The sequence below is a fragment of the Capsicum annuum genome, chromosome 9 (assembly GCF_002878395.1).
Source record: "Capsicum annuum cultivar UCD-10X-F1 chromosome 9, UCD10Xv1.1, whole genome shotgun sequence".
NCBI classification, from domain to species: Eukaryota; Viridiplantae; Streptophyta; class Magnoliopsida; order Solanales; family Solanaceae; genus Capsicum; species Capsicum annuum.
Genome location: NC_061119.1, coordinates 187,679,350 through 187,703,731, shown reverse-complemented (window position 1 = coordinate 187,703,731; position 24,382 = coordinate 187,679,350).

The window sequence follows — 24,382 nt, the reverse complement described above, 5'->3', positions numbered from 1 at the left end:
TCATACAATACAACTACAAATTTTCAAGCTTAGATATATTCCTCGAATACTCTCTCAACTATACTATACTCTCCACGCTAGTATGGCGCTTCACCTAAGACTACTGAAAATATTCACATGGGCGCTGAACACGAATGCATAAACACACCAACTTATCTATTAACTTAATGGCTAATAGCTGAATACTGGGCATGTAAGGCTGAACTATACTTATTCTGAATAACTGGACTAAAACTGTAGAGTATTATACATATGAGGTAAGGACTGACTGAGTAACATAAGATAACTGACCATGAATTCATGAAAACTGTATTATTTAAGAATGCAAGACCAAACGTATAACATGATTATGAAATAGTCTATAAACTAAGGTACTAAAATACTGATAACTGTATAACTAATAACTATATGCTATGGTCAAGAAAACCTGAAATTGAACTGAGTTACTGATCTGATTACTCGATTGAGACTGTGACTGAGACTATAACTGAGATTGTAACTGAGACTAATACTAGAACTGAATACTGGGTTCTGATAACTATGTGATGGATACTGACATAAATCAAGGATCTGAATAGACATTCACACTCGACATTTTTATTAACTTCTCATCACATGAAAAATTCTAATTTCCCTTCCTTCAACAACTAAATACAACTTCTTGCTAGCCATTTCTTAGCACACTAAACTTATATTCAGGCCTATTTTTATAACTACAGCCTCGTGTAAAAAAAACATACAAAAAAATCTTTCCTTATCATGAAACGTTTACTCTCTCCCATCTAAGCAATCGCTCATCACCATATTATTTTATAGGAAGAGTTCACTTAAAGGGTTAAAACATAAGGAACTGAAGCGTGAATGGATATTATGTCAAACTCGACACTTAACTGAGGCTTGAGGAATAGAATATCAACACCATAGATTTATAAAGAGATCTAAACTGAGGATATACCTGGCATAATTTGAATTTAGCCGACCGTTAGGAGTATAGCATGAGTCATGGTAACTGGGCATACTGTAAAGCATGACATGAGTACATAAGTCATGAGCTGCATGACCTGTGTCTAGAGTTTCTGTATTCACGAAATATGATTTATAACACTGAGTGAACTGGAACTCCTTATACTAGGAATGGTAAGTATACATGATTTTCGATAATGCGCACAAATATGAGCTATTATCATAGAGCTGAAATATAAGGCATGGGTAGATATCGTGATAGTTGAAGTGCAAAAATTTGCAATGAGGTAAGGATAGGTTGGGCGTCAACCTCTCCTACTGCTTTTCTACATATACTGACCTTGCTACTAAAATCTGAAGGCCTGACTTTCTAAGATATCATAACCGAATAGTTCCTGTATACCCACCGGGCCATGATAGACTGACTTACTGGGGTGGATACTGAGAAAGGTTCTATTAAGGTTTCTGGTCTGACTTTGAAATCGACTACTATGTAAGGAGTTATAAAAGACAGAGGAGCTTCTGGATCTAATGAAAAAACATGTAAATAGAAGATTTATAACGTACCAGTAACCATATCAGAAGAATTTTCTTGATCTTGTCGGGGCTGAAGTGCATAAAGCTTATTTGGGCGTTGCCCACTGGTGGCACAGAAAGTGGCACCCTGCTGATTTGAGTGACTAAACCAAGATGAAGAATGGTTTGACTGACCCTGTTGGCACAAATCTCTTCCTCCTTAAGTCATTACTCTACACTCTTTCACTCTCTGGCCTGATTTACCATATCCAAAACATATATCACTGCCAGCTCTACACGCACATTCTTCATAAAGTGAATGGGTATGACCACTGCTCACACTACCTTAGGTTTTGAAACCTAGTTCCCCAACTCACCGGTCATTCCTGAGCTTTGGTACTGCCGCACTAGATGAGGATGGAGCAAAACTAATGCTACTCATTCTGGCTCTCTTATTTCCTCTCTCCTTCTTCTTAAGCTTCTGCTCCTCAATCTGTTGAGCATGGACCATAAGCCTAGATATGTCCATCTCTTTAATGAACATCATAGCCCCTACATTCTTTGACCACACTATCAGATACCCCAGACACAAACTTGCTCATTCTGGACCTATTGTCTTCTACTACATGGGGAGCATACCTGGCTAACAGAGTAAACTTCAGGGAATACTCTTTCACACTCGTACTGACTTTCCTAAGATTGATGAAATCTAACACCTTGGCTTCTCTCAGCTCTAAGGGAAAGAATCTATCTAGAAAAGCAGTAGCAAACTCTTCCTATTCTATGGGCTCTACATCTGTGCCTCTGTCTACCTTCTACTGCTTAAACCATGTATGAGATATATCTTGTAGCTGATAGACAGCTAACTCAACATTCTCACTGGAAGTTACTCCTATGATATTTGTGACTTTTTAAACCTGATCGAGGAACTCCTGTTGATCTTCTTCTAATTTAGATCCTAAGAATAGTGAAGGTTTCATTCGGGTAGAGTCCCAAATCCTGGCTGCAGTAGTATTGGCCACTAGGTTGTCTGGAATGGCAGTTGGCCGTTTATTCTGGGCAGCTACTGGATTTGCTAGAGTAGTAAATACAACCTTAAATTCTGCATGGGAGATATGCTCATCTAGAGGATCTTTCTGAATGGGCTAAGAGGCTAGCTGGTTTCCTGTTCTTCTTCTGTTCTTCTTGGGAGGCATGTTCTATAATCGAAAGAAAGAAAAGGATTAGACTAAGAGTTTAACTTAAGCTTATGCTCACTCACATAATATGAACACTTAAAGAAGGGAAACTTTTCCTAAAAACATCCCATAGCCTCTTGTCCATAAGTGTGACACGCTACACACCCATGCATAAGACTCTACTTGATACGAATTTCAGACTCCCTAGGACTCTGTTGAACCTTAGGCTCTGATACCAAGTTAATAATTCCCCAGATCAGTACCCCAGATGCTATATGATGCTTACAACCCCGACGAACCACAAGCTAACCCATGACTGATATCTGTTGTGAGCACTGTATAATCACAAGGTAATAATAATAATACTGAAATAAATATGAAAATTATACTGAAGTCTCCACAAGGTTTACAACTGAAATCAAATATTGAATACTGATAAATAAATACTGAAAACTTAATATCTATCTGAAATACTCTAGTCTGAAAGCCACTAACTATCTGAATATGGAGTTTATGGGACAAGTCCCCAACTAATTCCATCTACTTAATACTGAAAACCAAAATACTGAAAGATAACATCTTTCTCAAACTATGAAGACTCACCACTAAATCTGCGGGTGATAATCCGGGTTGCTAAGTGCGGTCAGGAGCCTGTGCATCTGAACCAATGATATAAGACATCATAGCGCAAAAGAAAAGTATGTGTCAGTACTTTGAATAAACTAGTTTGCTAAGTGAGGTAGGATGATATACATGGGTTCATATGCCTGGACAACAACTAGCTGAGTAAAATAGACGTAACTAAATGGGAGTACATGTATAAATACATAAACTGTAACTGAGATCATGTTAACACTGGATACTAAGTTCTGAATACTGATTAATTGATATCTGAAATTACTGCTACTGTAGTACTAATAACTGAGTGATTATTTCTGATAGTTCTAATTTTATAGAATGAAATTGAGTTTTATACTGTGCTGGGTGACTGTGCCTGACAGTCCTGAATATGTAGAAATAAACTAAGTTCTATACTGAGACTAAAACTAAAATTGTGGAAGGTAATCATCTAACCGACATGCCCCAAATCTGAGTTGATAGGGGTCCAACCTGTGATGCCAGTTAGAAGGGTGCTAATATCGTGCCACAAGTACTAATACTAGAAAACTAGGATGCCACGACTAACTGACGAGTGACACATGGATGGATTCAAAACTAATCTAACTGGTGACCCCTAGGAGGTAGTCAAACCTAGTATGATGGATGACTCCTCATCCTGAGTTGGCTACACAGTTCTGGAGTATAGGGACTGCTACTAATGACTCTGTCTCTCTGACGGGGAAGCTGTCATCCCTGTACTCGCTCGATGATAAATCCTACTCCCAACTAAATAGACACTGAACTAAATTCTAAACTGTACTAGGTTGGATTGAACTGTTACTGATCGTGTTATCTAATTGGTCTGAACTGAGTTTACTGAGTCCCGCTGACTTACGGAATACTACTGAGTTTTGAACTGTATACTCTACTAAAACTCTGAATGATTACTGAGTACTACCATTTGTGACGCTATTGAGACTGTTCTATAACTATTGTAACTCTAGGTAAGTAGCTAAATTTTTGGGTATTGAATATCCTCAGGACTCAATAGCATGAAAAGTAATGCATAGCATAAACTTGAAAAGCATCACAATGTTCACTTGCTCACAACTCGTTCATAGAGGCATTCTATCAAACACTTGTAAGATATAAGCTTGCACATATGCTAGTATGCCATGATTTTCATATTTAATCCACATGAGCAATTTATCAAGCACTTTGGGAAACATAATCTATGCACATGATATTAAACAACATATAGGCATCATAATTTCAAATCTCAATTTGAAAATCAAGGGCTTTTAATATGAATTCACATGATACTACACACATGATAAATAATTTCACATGAAACATGGAATAAACCATGGATTAGAATACAATTAACATCATAATCATGAATATACTCAAATCCCACATCGAATTCATGAAATTAATTAACTTATAGTTTAAAAGAGTTTCTAGAACTACAAGGGTGGAAGGAAACCCTTGGATGAACACCTAACATACCTTGGTGCTTGAATTTGTGACGATTGATAGTGAATTTCTTGGATCTTGATCTTGACTTTGATGGGTTAGGGTAGGTTTGTTTCTTGAGAGAATTTGAGAGAAAGTGAGTTTATTTTCTTATTGAGGTTTAAATTTCGTGTTTTAGGGGCTGATTAAGGATGGAAAAAGGACCCAAGTACCCCTCCGGACATGGGCTTTTAATGACTGAAAGTGAGCCATGTGATGCGCAAATTGATGCGCCACGTCGATGGCATCAATGTAATGACCAATGCACCGCATTGAGTTTGCATTGGTTCACTGGAATTGCACTGAGCGGGGGAAATTATTTGTCGATGTGATGGGCGATGCAACACATCGAGATCACGTCAATTCACTATTTGGTCACCTGAACATGGTTTAAACGAGGTCTGAAAATCCTAAACTCACCCGAAGTGATCTACTAGCATTCCTAATCATGAATTAACCAAAAAATTGATACTTTAAGGTCATAAGGGTTGTGAAATAGGATCGCCATCTTACAAAGGCTAAAATACTTCTAAGTATAAACACTTAGCAGAAATTTCTAAGTTTGGGACATCTTTTTCAAGCTTTAACAGACTAAATTAAGCTTAGAATTTTATGGGGTCTTACAATCCCTCTCATCAGATGTTGAGACATCTAGATTTAGTTCAACGTAGTGACATAATGATTGTCAAATTTGTCCATTAAGACAAAAGTACTAGACTTTTATTTTATGTTAGTAAATCCAAAGCACCTATGAAGTTTGATATTGTTCCTATGGACCTATGGGGACCATATAAAGATCCACTATAGATAACAATTATTATTTCTTAATAGTGGTAGGTGACTATAAAAGATTTGTATAGATCATATGTTGCAACTAAAGTTTGAAACCATTGTAGCTATCATGAATTTCTTATCAATGTTTCAAACACAGTTTGAGCTCATGTTAAAGTTATGAGATTGGAAAATGATAGTGCATTATTACTTCTTAATGCAAATATTTATTTCATTAGTTAGGCATTTTGCATTAAAGTAGTTATCGTCACACACTGTGACAAAATGATGTGGTCGAGAGAAAACATAGACAAATCCTCAAAATAGCCAGAGCTATCTAATTTCAATAAAAAATACCTATTAGATTTTAAGGACATTGCATAAAGGTTGCAGTATACTTAATAAATAGAATACCTTCATTTTTTTTGGAAAATAAGAATCCTTATGAAATGTTATTTTCTAAAAGGCTAGTATTGTCCTATCTGAGAGTCATAGGGTGCCTTTGTTGTGCATTCATTGTACCAAAGAGTGACAAATTTTCAGAAAGAACCACCCTCGCTATCTTGATGGGCTACTCAGAGCTGCAAAAGGGATATATTCTATTTGGTGTTCACACAAGGAGATACTTTATGAATAAGGATAAGATCTCCAAAGAAGAAGTTTTTCCTTTTCAGCAGACTAGGAAAGATGCTTATTCTTCTGTCCTTATGGGTTGTTCTTTAGAAAAAACAACAGGTACGTACATATTCATAATGATGAAGACGAGTCTTCCCATAACTTTCATCACCAGGGATCATGAGATAATGTTTTATCCTAATTACCAGTGACATCATAGGAGCCTAAGACTCAGATATTATCTTCTATCGAGGAGCGTACTTTCCTTCTAAGAAGACTACTAGAGTTTTTAATTAACCTATGAAGAGATTACAATACTATAACATCGGCTAAAGTAGCACTAACATACCATGAGTAACTATCTATCTTATGAAAGTGTATGTCTACACTATCAAGGGTATCTTGATAAGTTCTTTAACTTACAAAGCCAAAGAATTACATGGAAGCATCAAGAACGACATGTGAATTCAATCTATGAAAATGGAGATACAAACACTTGAAGAAAATAAAACATCGTTGTTGGTTAATTTACCTCAGGGAAAAAATGTCGTTACATCAAAATAGGTGTACAAGATCCAATATCAGGCGACTAGTAAGGTTGAAAGATTCAAGGCTAGTATAATGGCCGATGGATAGTCAATATAAATACCTAGATTGTTATGATGCTTTTGCTCCTATTTTTAAGATGGTGACACTAAGATGTTTTATTGTTTTGGTTGTATCCAAGGAATGGAATTTATTTCTAATGAATATATATAATGATTCTTACAAGAAGATATTGATGAGGAGGTGTACATGGAACTACTAGAGGGGTTCAAGAAACTAGGTATGACTAAGGTGTGTTCATTGTTTAAATTTATGTATGGTTCAAAAAAAACATCTAGACAATGGAACATAAAACTAACTTCTACATTTTTAGCTGTTGATTTTTGTCAAAGTATATATGACTGCTCTTTATTCACACTTAATAAGAATGAAGACTTAGCGATAATAAGTTTTATATTGATAATTTGCTTATTACTGTGAGTAGCAAAAAACTAACTATTGAAGTAAAACAGACATTGCATTAACAATTTAAACTAAAAGAACTAGGTGAATTCAATCTTTTCTTGGACATTGAGGCCTTAAGATCTACAAAAGATATTATATTTAACCTGAGTAAATATATCTTAGAACTTATATATTACGTAGGGCTTAGTGGTGCCAAGCCCGTATCTACTCCTATGGAGTCTAATTTAAGTCCGAAATCAGTAGAATATGACAAGACAACTGGTTCTACTAGGGATTCTATCCTACAATATGTGACTCTTTATGAAAGGTTAATTAGTAAAATCTTCTATGCTAATATCACAGGCCCAGCTAGGCAGTGTATGATCTTCGTCAGTTTATGCAATCTTCTAAGAGACCACACTAGGATGTGACTACAAGAGTAGTTAGATATATGAAGGGTACAATTGGTCGAGGGTATGTCTAAAGGCTAAACCAGAAAGTGTATTAACTTGCTGGTGTTATTTTGACTGGTCTGCAATGCCTAAATACTAGAAAATCTATCACAAGATATGTGATCAAACTTGGAGAATCTTTGATATCTTGGAAATCCAATAAGCAGCACAATTGTATCTAGGAGCTTAGATTAAGCTGAGTATAGAAGTATGGCAACAGCTGTTGCTAAGGTAACTTGGTTGTTAGGCTTATACAGAACTAAGGGTGCATATTCAAATGCTTTTAAAAGTTTGACTGACAGTAAATCAACTACTCAGTTAAGAATTAATTCTGTCTTCCTTGAGAGAACTAAACATGTAGAGATTGATTATCATTTCATCTGGAATAAGATCAAGGCTTGATTAATTGACACTACCTATGTTCCTACTCAGAGCAGGTTTCACATCTCTTAACTAAAGGTTTGAAACAAATTCAATACATGCATCTACTAGACAAGCTTGGTGTGCTTAATATTTTGGACCTTTCAGCTTGATGAGGTGTGTTAAATATGTTAGTTGATCATAGATCCGTTTCATTCTGTTTTCATAGTTAGGTTGTTTTACTTTTTCATTAGTTAATATAGATTCCATTAGTTAGTCACTGCAAGACCGGATTAATTAATTACTTAGTTAGCGGTGCTGAGCTGTCAAGATAGTCAGCTAGTGGATATTTTGTAGTAGATATTTTTATGATTTCCAGGCTATAAAGTTCATAGCAATACTCTCATTGTCCTTATTAAATGAATTCCAAGATCACCAAATTCTCCCTCTGCTTTGCTCTTCAAGAACATGAAGCTCAACAATTATAGCTTGAGATTGTTTACTGTTTTCCATAATTGTGCATTGATTTGACACATTTAACAAAAACTTTCAAAAATTAAATATTTAGAAATAAATTTATCATAGTCAACAACAACATATTCGATGTATTTCCATTAGTGAAATTTAGTGAGGGTAAAAAATGCGCAATCTATATCACTACCTTAAAAATGAGGTACAAAGATTTTTTTTAGAAGATCCTTGGCTCAAGACAAAATACAATCTAAAAAAAAAAAAATATAACAGGAAGCACTCAAGTGCAAAGGCACAATGGATGCTAAGAGTTGGATAGAATTGGGTAACTTCAACTTAAATCTTATATTGTTATTAAAAAGTTTATTTAATATGCATAAATAATTTACTCAAAACTCAATAAGCAAAATGAATGATAATTTAAAAATTCATGAACTAAAAATCACGAGTCTTGACTTCGTAAAATGAAACAACTCAATAGAGACATATCTATTAATACAATTATTAGATATCAAGATCACTTAGCCTTGGTAAAAAGAAAAGATATTAACGCCACGAAGAATATGTTTAATTTATTTTTTTAGAAAAATTCTCATCGTTCATTAATATTTTATTAGTTGTAAATGCAGCCCATGTGATTTAGATCTACAGTTGTTATTTTTTTTTTTTTTTAATGTTGCTTTGTTTATTCATTAATGACAAATAAAAAATGTAATAGTGAGTCTAACAGAAATGACGAGTATGCCTAGTTTCGAACCAAGCTCCAAGGCAAGCTTCTTTCTGCCTGATAATATGCATTTTGGTTTGAGCGTCTTATGGGGATCCGTCAAGAACAATGCGACAAGGATCAAGGGAAAGGAATTGATCAACTCCTCAGGCTCATGTCCGACTTGACTTAGCTTAATTTGTAATAAGTATTTTAATATAATGTAATTATTTTAAATTAGTATTATTTACCTATCGATATTCATAACTTCTAGGTGTAATTTTCACTATTATGTATTGTAACACCACATTTTCACTACCTCATAATTGACTCCCAAACCTTCAATATATTCTTTTCTATATTTTGAACAATTAAGGTCGTGTTTATGATATAGTTTGATATTATGTGATGTAATTCTATAAATAGAGATATTAAAAATCATATTTTACGTACTTGAAAGAGTACAAAATACTTTCTATTTTGTCTATGTTTATTTGCTTAGTTTATATTTTTTGCTTGTTCTCATTTTATAACGCACTATCTATATGTACTACTAGTACAGAATTGTGATATCGAACCAAAGAAAATAAGAAGATAAAAGATGAAAATATTTTATATGACTTCAGGTATGCTCCGAACATGATTATAGTAGATATTGCAAGATATATGCAAAGAGGAATTAGAGAAAACCAAAAATAGAAAATAGAAAAAAGAAAGAAAATTGCATGTTTTGCCCTTTACATGAGTTTCGTACTAATTTTTATCCTTTAAATAAGTTAATATTTAATTTCCGCTCATTAGCAATTAAAGTTGAAATTAAAGTCATGTTGAGAAATAATTTATGTATATTATGATTAAAAAATATCAAATTACATCGAAAAAAATATTTTTTACGAGGGATGAAAATTAAAAATTAACATAAAATTGAGACATTGTTTTGTGATTTGAAATTCATTTTGACGGGTTAGCGAATTGTTTCTAGTAATAGTGGTGGGAATCATCGAATGGATTTGAATTCTGGATTTTATTTGGTGGCCTATAACCTACCAGAGAAGTTAACGAAAAGTGAATTTACGGTAATTTGCACTCATATATGAAATTAGTTTATGGTAATTTGCGCTCATATATGAAATTAGTAGAAAAGACGGATTAGTGTCACCTTGTTGTTGATCAATCATGCATAACGATACTTTCGAAAATTATGATGTATGAGCACTATTCCACTGAAGGGATTAACAAAGTACTTAATAGTGATGCAATCCAACAACATTTTCAAGTACACCATTCGTTTAGAGGTAATTTTATTAGATACACTAATGCAATCCAAATCTTTTTTAGATACAATCTAAAATTTTCTGTCAACATAGATTACTAAGGTCAAAGAGAACCAAAATTAATGCAAGCAACGAATCTAAAACACATTCATAAGGTAAAATTTTCACCACAACAAACATTTCCTCCATGGCCCTCTAGTAGTGTATTCTTTTGGACAAAATTTTTAAAATAATAGAAAATTTAAAAAATGAATCTTTTTGGGTACTTTTTTCCTCATTATTTGGGACAACGCCTCGATTTGATCTGACATGAAACTAAAACACTGAATATATGTTGGAGTTCAATACTTATGAAGTCGATAGTAATATCATTTTCAAGAAAAGAGTATGAAATTAGTTGAGGCTTCAATTGAAGAAATCTATATAGAAGAAGAAACTTTCATTCTTCGTGTTAGTTGAGATGTTATTGAAATTGAATTTATTCTATTTCTTTCAAGATACAAAAACTACATGAGTAAAATAGTTTTAAGAAGAGAAAAAGACATAAACACACTACTGAAGTTGTCCGGAATTTTAAAAAAGAAAGTCAAAGTTTGCGGGGTCCTAGTACCCCACAAAACTAGTTAAAATCGTTACAAATACCCTCCCTTGGACGCATTTTTTCACCAGCTTTACTTTCAAATCAGAAAGTGTAATACACTTTCATTTATATATTATTATTTATTTATTTACATTTAACCCATTTAATAATGATTTTCTATTATTTTCTCTTTCTTCTTCCCTCAACTTCTCCACTATATGTAACGCCCCGAATCTGGTACCCAAAATGCTACAGGGTGCTCATGACCTCGAAGGACCACAAGCTAGCCCATGACTGATATCTGTACCTGAAAACTACATAATACACTGTATAAATGCGGAATTAAAGGCTGTAAGGCCGTGAGGTTCAAAACTGTAACATAACTGATAAAACATAACATATGGATGGGGTATGAAAGACCCAAAACAACTAAAATAAACTATCTGAACATACTGTAGTCTGAAAAGCCTCTAACTGACTGAATTGTCTGAATAAGGAGTTGATGGGACATGCCCCAACTAACTCCAACTAATAAATTAATTAATGAGTTAATAAAGTAATGGTCATGTCCTTAAAGGATGAGGACTCACTGCTAACTCTGCTACGGAGACTGGAATATTACTGATGCTCTGGAGCTCGTACTTCTGAACCTATGATATAAAACACTATAGCGCAAATGCGTCAGTACGTTTGAATGTACTGGTATGCATGTAAGGTAGGCTGAATGCAAAGGGTTCACATGCATGAAATATACCAACTGACTGGATAATACGAATGTGAGAATACATGCATGAATACATAATGACCATAACAGAGTTCGTGATAACATGATTATCGAGTCTGAGTACTGATAATATAAGATACTGATATCGAGTCTGAGTATTGATAACATAAGATACTGATATCTGTATAACTAAAATAACTGATACTGAGCGACTGTATCTGACAGTCTAGGTTTTGATGGAACTAGCTGAGTTCGTACTGTTCTGAGTTGACTGTATCTGACAGTCCTCAATTTTGTAGAACTATTTGAGTTCTATTACTGAGATTGAATGATTGAATCTGACAGTCCTGATTCGGTAACTGAAACTATGGGAAGTAGTCATCTAACCGACATACCCCTAATACGCCATTATACCTGAGTTAGGGTCCAATCTGTAACCTTATTGGAGTGGTGTCAATACCGCACCACTGGTAAGGACAATCTGTGAGTAACCCTCATATAACAGGTAACTCTTGTGAGAACGGTGGGAACCCTCATATAACAGGTTAAGCCACCTCATCTGCCCTTATATAACAGGCTATGATATCTCAACCTACGCTGGCTATGTAGTTCTGGAATGCAAAGATTGATTCTAAGAATCACACCCTCATATAACAGGTGGGTTCCCATCCTTGGGTTCGCTCGGTGCTAATTTCTACTCCTATCTGAATAGACACTGAACATGATTAACTGAACTGACTGGGCAGAGTTAACCGAGTTCCATTGCCTAACAGAATACTACTGAGATTACTAAATTTCTGAGGTTTCAGAGATTACTGAATTTTCCTGAGTCATGAGACTGACTGAATTCTATGGACATGGCTCGACTGAGAGTATCTTGAAAACATATCACTGGCTCTAGGAACACAACTAATTATCGGGTACAAGTACCCCCAGGACTCGATAGCATGAAACTGACAAAGCATGACTTTCTCGAATACATGACCAACATCACAATCCATAATACAGTAAGTTAGAGAAATCATAAAGTACAAGTTCTAAAGCATCACAATGGCCAGACATATATCCATAACTCATTGCCTTAGACATTTTATCAAACACTTGATATGCATAAACTTATACATAAATGGGGATTTCATATTATCATACTAGTATGGCACTTTTCCTTCACATAGATATTTAATCAAACACATGGGGAGCATGCTTTGGTTATACAATCATCAACACATCTAATAATAATGGACATATCAATCAACGTGTAAATTTAAGGGTTTATCATGATTACTATGCAAATCACCACATCCTAGGGTCAATAATTGAAATATGTAATTTCAAACATGAATCAAAATCCCACAACATCATGAACATGAATTTCAATTCAATTTAAATCATGAACATTCATAAATACACAAATATTGGATTTTGAAAAGAGATTCTTGAGCTTCATGGGTGAAAGCGACCCATGAATCAACACATGACATACCTGGGTGGATGATTTCTTAAAGATTGATGAAGGAAAACTTGAATCTTTGACTTAAAATTAAACACCTAGGATTTCTTGTTCTTGAGAATTGATCTTTGAGAGGAAACCCTAATTTGATGTTGTGAATGAATAATGAACTTATGAGCCTTGGTATGATATATTCACAATAAGAATGAATATATGATGCATGATTATATGACTGAACTGGTGTGTGAATACATGACTAAATATGCAATGGTATTTAATACCAAGTTTGTGATGGAATTCTAAACATGAAATGGATACCAAGGTTGTCACTAAAATCTGAACATGAAACTAAAAAGCTTAAGGAGAACTGTTACCTTGAGCTATATCTGAGTTTACGGAGAAGAGGTGAGGATACTTGGTCCGCATGCCTGCTTCTACTTCCCAAGTAGCTCCCTCAACGGACTGATTTCGCCAAAGAACTTTGACTAGAGAGACTTCTTTGTTTCTCAGTCTACGAGTCTGGTAGTCAAGAATTTCGACTAGAATCTCTTCAAAAGAGAGGCTGATTTGAACATCTATGCTCTGAATAGAGACTACAATGGCTGGGTCACCTATGCACTTCCGAGCAAAGAGACATAGAAGATTGGGTGAACTGAGGCTAGATCTGAAGGCAATTTGAGCTTATAAGCTACCTTGCCAAAAGGACTGAGAATCTTAAAGGGATCAATATACCGGGGACTGAGCTTTCCCTTTTTACCAAATCTCTTCACTCCCTTCATAGGAGAGATCCTTAGATAGACGTAGTCATCTATCTCAAACTCGAGATCCTTTCTGTGCACATCTGCATAAGACTTCTGTCGGCTATGAGCAACCTGGAGTTTTTTTCTGATCAACTGGACTTTTTCTAAGGGATCTAATACTAAGCCAGGCCCTATAACTCAGGCCTTACTAACTTCGAACCAAATGATTAGAGATCTGTACCTCCTACCATAGAAACCATCAAATAGAGCCATCCAAATACTGGAATGATAGCTGTTGTTGTGCAAACTCAATCAAAGGCAAGTGATCATCTAAACTACCCTTAAAATTAATTGCACACGCCCTTAGCATATATTCTAAACTTTGAATGGTCCTTTCTACTTGACCATCTGTCTAAGGATGAAAGACTGTACTGAGACAAACTTGGGTACCAAGACCCTTTTGGAATACTTTCCAAAAATGAGAGGTGAATTGGGTACCTCTGTCTGAGATAGCAGATAACGGAACACCATACAATCTGTCCAACTCTTTGATGTAGAGTTTAGCATAATCCTCAGCTGAATAAGAGGTATGGATTGGAAGAAAATGAGGTGATTTTGTAATCCTATCTACAATGACCCAAACTGAATTATGCTGGCGATGATTACGAGAAAAACCCATCATGAATTCTATGTTCACATCTTTTCACTTCCAAGTAGGAATACAGAACTCCTGCATGAACCCACTAGGATTCTAATGCTCTATCTTAACCTACTGATATGTAAAAAACTTAGCCACAAACTCTGCAACATATCTCTTTATCCCACTCCACCAATAGATTTCCTGCAAGTTGCGATACATCTTTGTGGCCCCTGGATGAATAGAGTAGCATGCACCATGCGCTTTTGCAAGAATTCGCTGCCTTAAGTCATCTACACCTGGAACACACAGACGACCCTGGAAACGTAATACACCATCTCCCCCTTAGGAGAAAACCTCTACTTTCTGATCCTTGACTAACTCTTTCAACTTGACTAGACTGGGATCTCTATCTTGCTTTTCTTTCACCCCAGAAACTAGAGATGATTCTGAACTACACTAAACCCATATGTCACCCTCCTCTTAATTGACTAAGTGAACGCCTAGTCTGGAAAGCCAATGAATTTCCTAAGCTAACTTCTTTTTACTATCTTCAACATGAGCAGTACTACCCATAGACAGTCTACTGGGAGCGTCAGCCATGATGTTGGTCTTGCCTAGATAATAAAGGACACTCATGTCATAATATTTCATGAGCTCTAACCACCTTTTTTTGATGAAGATTGAGGTCTTTCTTATAAAAGACATATTGAAGGCTCTTGTGATCTGTGAACACATCCACATGAACTCCATATAGATAATGCCTCCAAATCTTTAAGGCAAATACTACGACTGCTAACTCAAGATCATGAGTAGGATAATTCTTCTCATGGGGTTTAAGCTGTCTAGAGGCGTAGGCTATGGCCTTACTATGCTGTATGAGGGCACAACCTAAACCTACTCTGGATGAATCATAATACACTTCAAACCCATCTAGACCATTTGGAAGAGATAAGACTGAAGCTGAGGTGAGTCGAGTCTTCAACTCCTAAAAAATCTTCTCACAAGGATCTGACTACTGAAACTTGACTTTTTTTTGAGTTAATCTGGACATAGGGGATGCAACAGAAAAAAATACCTCAATAAACCATCTGTAATAGCCAGTCAAACCCAAGAAACTCCTGATCTTTTGAGGATAAACCCTAATGCCATTATCGAAAATGATATGACCAAGGAATGCTATTGACCTTAGCCAAAATTTGCACTTACTAAATTTGATGAATATCTAATAATCTTTGAGAGTCTGAAGTATAATTCTGAGATGCTCTACATAATCACTCTCACTACAGGAATAGACCCGAATATCATCTATGAAGACTATAACAAACATATCCAAGTACTGCTTGAACATCTGGTTCATCAAGTCCCTGAAAGTTGCTGGGGCATTGGTAAGACCAAAGGACATAAGTAATAATTTGAAGTGACCATACCAAGTATGAAAGGCTGTGTTTGAAATGTCACATTCTCTGACTCTGAGCTGATGATAGCTTGATCTAAGGTCTATCTTAGAGAAATAATTGGCACCCTGAAGTTGGTCAAATAAGTCATTAATTCTGGGAAGAAGATACTTGTTCTTGACCATGACTTTATTGAGCTGATGGTAATCAATGCACATTCTGAGGGAACTATCTTTCTTACGCATGAATAAGACTGGTGCGTCTTACGAGGACACAATGGGTTTGATGAATCCCTTATCTAGGAGATATTTCAACTACTTTTTCAATTCTCTGAGTTCTGCTGGTGCCATTCTATATGGAGGAATAAATATAGGTTGAGTATCTAGAAAAAGATAAATGCCAAAGTCTATTTCCCTTTCGGGAGGAATTCCTGGAAGATCTTTGGGAAAGACATCTTAATATTCATACATGACTGGGACTGAATCAATACTGGACTTTCAGAACTAGTGTCCTTAACTCGAACAAGATGATAGACACATCCTTCAGATATTATTTTCCTTGCCCGAAGGTAGGAAAAAAGTTGAACTCTAAAAGCTGAAGTGCTACCCCTCCACTCTAGGATAGGTTCATTCGAAAATTGGAAATGGACTATTTGGTTTATGCAGTCAACTGTGGCATAGCAGGAATGAAGCCAATCCATGACAAGAATAACATCAAAATCAGTCATCTCTAATTCGACTAAATCTGCTGAGGTGACTTTCTGAAATATCATAACCGGACAGTTCCTGTATACCCGCCGGGCTACAATGGTTTTACCCACTAGGGTAGAGACTGAAAAGGGCTTTTCTAGAATTTTGGGACTGGTTCCAAAATTGCCTGCTTTATAAGGAGTAACAAAATACAAAGAAGCTCTTGGATCTAGCAAAGCATAAACATGCACATGAAAGATCTACAACGTACCAGTAACCACATCAAGAGAATTTTCCTGATCTTGCCGAGACTGGAGAGCATAAAGTTGATTTGGGTGTTGCCCACTAGTAGTGCTGGAGGTGGTACTCTGCTGGTTTGGGCGACCAGACTGAGCTAAGCAACAGTTCTGCTGACTCTGAGGGCCTGGCTGAGGGGAGTCTCTGACTCTGTGGCCTGGCTTTCCACTTCCAAAAAAAATACCACTGCCAGCTCTGCAAATACCCTGATGGTGCTTGCCACAAATTGGGAAAAGAGGATAGGTGTGGGCACTGCTAACATTGCATTGAGACTTAGAGTCTGGCACTCTATCTCTGTTACCATCCCTAAACTTATGAGATGGAGTACTAGCTAAAAAAAGAGATGGAACCGCTGATTTAGCAAGAAATTGAGAATGTTTTCCTACTTCTGATTTGGGCTGAGCAAAGTTTAAACTTCTTGTACTTGCTCTCTTATTCTGCTTTTCCCTCATTTTAATCTTTTGCTCTTCTATCTATTGAGCATGAGTCATAAGGCTGGCTATGTTCATGTCACTATTCAACATCATGGATCTGTACTCATTGTATACAATATCATTCACCCCGGAAACAAACTTACTCATCTTAGCCCTGTTATATGCAACCACATAAGGAGCATATCTGGCTAATTGGGTAAACTTAAGAGAATACTCTTTCACCGTCATGTTGCCTTACCTGAGGTTGATAAATTCTAACACTTTATCTTCTCTCAGCTCTAGGGGAAAGAAGCTATCTAAAAATGCAGTAGCAAACTCCTCTCACTCAATAGGCCCTACATCTACAGCGCTCTCTGACTTTCACTATTTGTACTAAGTGTGAGCAACATCCTGCAACTGATTACAACTAGCTCCACACTCTCACTACAAGTAACCCCCATGATATCCATAACCTTTTAAACTTGATCAAGAAATTCTTGAGGGTCCTCATCTGACTTAGACCCAAAAAAGGATGGAGGATTCATTTGGGTGAAGTCCCAAATCGTGGCTGCGGCTGAATTGGCCACTGGGTTGGCCAAAACGACAGCTTGTCATTCATTTCGAGCAGCGATCGATTGATCAAGAGTTGTGAATGCAGCTCTGAACTCTACATGAGAGACATGTTCTCCTAAAGGATTATTGGGCTAAGGGGCTAGCTGATTCCCATTTCTTCTTTTCGGAGGCACTCTCTGTAGAAGAAAGAGAGAAATGGATTAGACTGAGAGATTGACTTAAGATTATGCTCACTGACACGACATGAATACTGAAAGAAGGGAAAATATTCCTAAAACATCTTATAGCCTCCTGCACATAAATATGGCACACAACACACCCATGTACAAGACTCTACTAGATGCGACTTTTAGACTTCCTTGGACACTATTGAACCAGGCTTTGATACCAAGTTTGTAACGCCCCAAATATGGTAACCAAAATGCTACACGGTGCTCATGACCCTGAAGGATCACAACTAACCCATGACTGATATCTGTACCTGAACACTACATAATACACAGTATAAATGCAGAAATAAAGGTTATAAAGCCGTTAATACAAGAATAATCATGGATATGAACTTAAGAGAGTGTGTGCCGGACCCAAGACTTGGTGGATGCAAATGAAGTGTAAAGGAGCACCTAAATGGACACCAAAACCATCCATACATAGCACTCCAAGGGTGCCTACTTAAAGCTATTTATTAAAGAGCCTTTTTAGTCATTTTACCTTACTTTTGTAATAAGTCTATAAATAGACTAGTTTAGGTCTTTAGCATTTGGTTGATGATTATTGTAATTCTTGAAGTTTTGAAACACCAAGTCCTCTCTCCTTGAGGAACAAAACCAAAACTTGTAACTAGGATAGCATTCAAGGGTGGAATCTCTTGTGATTGTTTGTTTGTTAGAAACGTTGGTGCTTGAGTGGTGGACTCCGCTCTTTTATCGTCGTAAGAACTTGGTGCTTGTTAACGTGTTTTGTAGGGGTTTTAGATTTTAATAAACTCTTTAGTTACTACTTTACATGTTTCCCTTGTGTCAAGTTATCTATTTTCTTTATCATGAAGTTTGTGTTTGCTTCTTTGTGTCGTTTTGTGTCTTGCTTGTTACAGGTATTTGTCGGTCACTTGTGGACTGTTTTGTGCTTATTTAGATACCGTTGGTATCAGAGACATCATTGATTTTGTTCTCACGAGATCAATCTTGGGTTTGTTCACTCAAAAATAAAAAAAAAAGTGTTGAAAAAAATCTGAAAAACTCAAAATAGTAATCTGTCCACATTTTTGTGTTTAGGCCAAAATTTTAAGCCTAGTTTTCTTATAATTTTTGTTGTTTTGTGTGTTCTAGTGTTATATATTTGCTTCCTAACACTAGAATAGATGTGTAAGATCGAAAATCTCACAAAAAGAGTTGTGTTCTTGAGTTTGGTGTTCTTGGCCGAGAAAGTTGTTGTTCTTGTCATTGTCTTTGCTGAGATTTGTTCTTTGAGTATAGATCTAGGTATATTTCATGAGTGTTGAGTGTTATTAGTGTTGTGTTGTTCTTCCCTAACACTAATTGAGTTAAGATATAAGTTAAACTCCAACTTGTGTTGTTGCTGTGCAGATTCAAAAGTTGGGCGGAATTATTGTTGGTGCTGTCTTGGTGGATTCAAAATTTAAACATTTAAATGTGTTTTCTTGGTATTGTGGTTATGTATTTGTGTTGAAAGAGGTATTTTTTTTTGTTGGGAGGTTCAACTTGAATCTTGGTCTTTAAATCTTGGTGAAGGTTCTTGGCCAATCTTCATGTCTTGAGACAAGAAGAACCTTCAATAAGTAGTGTTTGATCTTAAGACCAAGTAGAAGAGTGTAGTCTTCTTGTTTATCTTGAAAAAAGTTCCAAGACTATACCAAAGTAGTAAGGGACAAAGAGGGTTTTCAAAAATACTAGTTACCAAAAGGGAGTAAGGGGACTTTTCAAGACTAACCAAAAGAGGAAAGAGTCAACCACCCTTCAAAAAGGTGTTTTGCCCAAAAGGTACAAAGAAAGTCAACCTATTTTGAATGTGGGAAAGTGTCTAAAACTTGTGTATTTCCCCTCCAAAACCGAATTCACTCTTTCACAAGTTTGAAAAATACTAAATTTTTCAAATTCCACAACCATTCCAAGGCTTCCACATCACTATCCGCAACCAATCAAAGGCTGCCACATCACCTCTTTGTACAACTAACTTATTTGTGCTTTGTAGGTAACTTTTGGCTACAATAGATAACAATTCTCTTAGTGCTATTTTGGCCGGGATTGAAACACTTTCCCGTGAAGTGGCTAGAATGAATGCAGGTCTTGATAGAATAGGCTCAAATATGACATCGTTTGGTGAGAAGTTGGATCGTTTGGAGAGTCGAAGAAACTCTCGTGCTTCTACTCCTAAATATTTATATCCAAGGATCAATCCTCCAAGACCACCACAAAATGCCATAAGCTAAGTTTCCAATTATCCTCAAAATTGAGACCTAGTCCAACAAAAAGGACTTGGAAGCTAAATTCCTCCACCAAAACCAAATTCTGCTATCCAAGCTCCAAAACAGAACTCTCCTATCCAAGCTCCAAAATTGAACTCTCCCATCCAAGCTCCACAACCGAAGCTTCACTTCAATAAATCAATCGTCTCAATCGAAGCTCCACTTTTCCAAAGCCGAGACATCCACGTAGAGGTATATGGTAAAGAGGAACATAAAGGATATGGAGTCTATGATGAGCCTTATATGATGGAAGAGGAGTTTAAAGGAAGACATACGGATCAAAAGGGATATCGAGGGTATGGAGGAGGAGTTAGTCAATGGGACCAACAAGGAACCCGCCACCAAGTGGAGATATGGGAATTGAAATGGATGAGATTGAAGGAAAATCTCAAGATGGAAAGGAAGCCGAGGTTCAAAATAAAGAAGTTGGTCGAGAATTGTGTTGATGAGATCCCGTGTTCCTCATGTTCTTTGCCGACTGTTTTGGGGCCATGTCATGTTTTGTGGGCTATTTTCAGTGGTTTCTTTTGAAGTGGCCAATTGAGCGAGGTGAAGCCGTGAATTTGTGGGAAAATTTCTCTCAAGATAGAGACGATGATACAAGAATAATCACAGATATGAACTTAAGAGAGTGCATGTTGGACCCGATACTTGGTGGATACAAATGAAGTGTAAAGGAGCACCTAAATGGACACCAAAGCCATCCATACATAGCACTCCAAGGGCGCCTACTTGAAGCCATTCATTAAAGGGCCTTTTTGGTCATTTCACCTTACTTTTGTAATAAGTCTATAAATAGACTAGTTTAGGTCTTTAGTTCTTTGGTTGATGATTATTGTAAGTCTTGAACTTTTGTAACACCAAGTCCTCTCTCATTGAGGAACAAAACCAAAACTTGCAACTAGGATAGCATTCAATGGTGGAATCTCTTGTAATTGCTTGTTTGTTAGAAATGTTGTTGCTTGAGTGGTGGACTCCGCTCTTGTATTGTCGTAACTTGGTGCTTGTTAACGTGTTTTGTTGGGGTTTTAGAATTTAATAAACTCTTTAGTTACTAATTTACATGTTTCCCTAGTGTAAAGTTATCTATCTTCTTTATCATTAAGTTTGTGTTTGCTTCTTTGTGTTGTTTTGTGTCTTGCTTGTTACGGGTATTTGTGGGTCACTTGTGGACTGTTTTGTGCTTATTTAGATACCGTTTGGTATCATCCATAAGGTTCAAAACTGTAACATAACTGATAAAGCACAACATATGGATGGCGTACGAAATACCTAAAATAACTGAAATAGACTGTCTGAACATACTATAGTCTGGAAAACCTCTAACTGACTGAACTGTCTGAATAAGGAGTTTATGGGACATGACACCAACTAACTCTAACTAATAAATTAATTAATGAGATAATAAAGTAATGGTCATGTCCTCGAAGGATAAGGATCACTGCTAACTCTGACTGCGGAGACTAGAATGCTACTAATGCTCTGGAGCTCGTACTTCTGAATCTATGGTATAAAACACCATAGAGCAAATGCGTTAGTACATTTGAATATAATGGTATGCATGTTAGGTAGGTTGAATGCAAAGGGTTCACATGGATGAACTATACTAACTAACTGGATAACATGAACGTGAGAATACATGCATGAATACGTAATGACCATAATTGAGTTCGTGATAACATGATTATAGAGTCGCCTGAGTACTGATAACATGAGATACTGATATATGTATAACTGAAATAACTGATACTGAGCGACTGTATCTGACAGTCTAGGTTCTGATGGAACTAGCTGAGTTCTATACTGTTCTGAATTGACTGTATCTGACAGTCCTGAATTTTGTAGAACTATCTAGGTTCTATTACTGAGACTGAATAACTATATCTGACAGTCCTGATTCTGTAACTAAAACTGTGGGAAGTAGTCATCTAACCAACATTCCCCTAATATACCATTATGGCTAAGTTGGGATCCAATCTATAACCCCAATTGGAAGAGTGTTAATACCATGCTACTAGTAAGGATAATCTGTGAGTAACCATCATATAACAGGTAACTCTTATGAGAACAGTGGGAACCCTCATATAAAAAGTTAAGCCACCTCCTCTTCCCTCATATAATAGGCTATGATATCTCAACATACGCTACCCACGTAGTTCTAGAATGAAGGATTGCTTCTAAGAATCACACCCTCATATAACAGGTGGGTTCCCATCCTTGGGTTTGCTCAGTGCTAATTTATACTCCCATCTGAATAGATACTGAACATGATTAATTGAACTGACTGGGCTAAGTTAACTGAGTTTCGCTTCTTAACGGAATACTATTAGGATTACTGGCTTTCTGAGGTTTATGAGATTAGCGAGTTTTTCTGAGTCATGAGACTGACTGGATTCTATGGACATGGCTCGACTGAGAGTATCTTGAAAACATGACACTGGCTCTAGGAACACAGCTAATTACAGGGTACAAGTACCCCTAGGACTCGATAGCATGAAACTGACAAAGCATGAATTTCTCAAATACATGACCAACATCACAATCCATAATACAATAAGTTGGAGAATTCATGAAGTACAAGTTCTAAAGCACCATAATGGCCACACATATATCCATAACTCATTGGCTAAGACATTTTATCAAACACTTGACATGCATAAACTTGTACATATATGGGGATTTAGTATGGCACTTTTCCTTCACATATGCATTTAATCGAACACATGGGGAGCATGCTTTGGTTATACAATCATCAACACATCTAATAATCATGGACAGATCAATCAACGTGTAAATTTAAGGGTTTATCATGATTACTATGAAAATCACCACATCCTAGGGTCAATCATTGGAATATGCAATTTCAAACATGAATCAAAACCCCACAACATCATGAACATGAATTTCAATTCAATTTAAATCATGAACATTCATAAATACACAAATATTGGATTTTGAAAAGAGATTCTTGAGCTTCATGGGTGAAAGGGACCCATGAATCAACACATGACATACCTGGGTGGATGATTTCTTAAAGATTTATGGAGGAAAACCTGAATCCTTGACTTAAAATTAAGCACCTAAGATTTCTTGTTCTTGGCAATCGATCTTTGAGAGGAAACCCTAATTTGATATTGTGAATGAATAATGAACTTATGAGCCTTGGTATGATATAATTAGTGGTTAAAACGGTTGAAAAAAATACCCAAATACCCTTTAAAAATGACTTAAAATTCGTTGAACAGGACCTCCGTTGGCTCGTGCGACGGTCTATCGCTGGCTCGATGGTCCATCATTTTGACCATCGTACGTGAACCAAAACAAAGACTCACTGCCTTATAGCGATGGCTTGGGCAATGGTACATTGCAAGTTTGACAGTTAGTCAATCTGTCTTTTACATCTTATCCAGAAGGTTGACTAACTGCCTTGGCTGCGACGGTCTAGGCGAAGGTCCGTCAACCTGGCCGTTGCACCTGGGTGATTCTGACAGCTCGAAGTAAAACGTCCATAACTTTTTACTCCAATAACGGATTTGGATGAAATTGGCATTGTTGGAAAGCTAATTCAATTTTCCATATGTTAAGAAGTGAAAATCCTAAAAATTCCGCGTGTACAAAAATTAATTCATATTTCAAAGTAAGTTTCTAACATTATTGGGATGATTTCTAGCTAGGTAGAAGTACGGGGTATTACAATATCTCCCCCTTGAGAATATTCATCCTCGAAAAGACTAAGTGAGAGGGGAGAAAATAAACTGATATACATACTGAACATAAAAAATTAGAACATGATCACACGACTGACATGACTGATAACTGAATATATCATACTAATCATGTGTATCTGATGCATGCATAAGTGATTCATGAATGCATGACTGAGTGTTCTGATGAACTAAGGTTCTCACAATGAGAATAAATATCTGATGCATGATTATATGACTGAACTGGTGCATGAATGTATGACTAATTATGCAATGGTATTT